The sequence below is a fragment of the Asparagus officinalis genome, chromosome 10 (assembly GCF_001876935.1).
Source record: "Asparagus officinalis chromosome 10, Aspof.V1, whole genome shotgun sequence".
NCBI classification, from domain to species: domain Eukaryota; kingdom Viridiplantae; phylum Streptophyta; class Magnoliopsida; order Asparagales; family Asparagaceae; genus Asparagus; species Asparagus officinalis.
The window spans coordinates 3592566-3593375 of NC_033803.1; positions in this window are offsets into that span (position 1 = coordinate 3592566).

Consider the following 810-nt stretch of genomic DNA (forward strand, 5'->3'; position numbering starts at 1 on the left):
CTCTTAGGGTTTTGTTTCTGCGCGGTTGCTATTCACATGTATTTGGTATCTATTTGTGATGTTGATAGTTTTTCCTTTCGAAATTGGTCACGAATGGTACTATTACTGCACAGGAGATCAAGACCGTTCCCTGTTCTGCAGGCGAGGTTTTTGATAGTTATATATGTTTCCCTATAAGGGCCCGTTTGGTTGGTTTATTTTGAAGGGGAAAGCTGCCACAGATTTCAGCCACTTTCCCCCTCAAAACGGGCAACCAAACGGGCCCTAACTTCATGAGAACTATTTAACTGACGGAACATCAATCTAATATGGAATGTGAAAGTTATATCTGTTTCCCTATAACTTCATGAGAACTATTTTCTGATAGATACACAGCAGGCAATATATCTAATTGAATAGGCTAATAAGAGACTATGAAATATTATGTAAGATTTTACATAAAAAATTTCTTCTTTCTTTCCAGTTCCTAACGCAACAAACAAAATACTTATACAGCTCTTAGATAGAGAGAGATGAAATCTTTACTACAAGCGTGCAGAAACCGGTCTATTGTAAGCTGTAATTATATTTACCAGAACAACTTATCATAGCAATTTTTTTTGAGTTATTACCACCCTAATCTTTCTTCACTTTCTTGTGGATCATTTAATTGCAACTTTATATCTATCATTTTGTTCCTTATATGTGTAGAGATGAGAGAGATAATGACTAAAACTTCAGCCAATACCAACAACTAAAAGTATGGAGTTATACCTTAAGATTGTTGTTGCTCCTCTCTAAATTATCCTCAAACCTTGATGATTAGGGGGT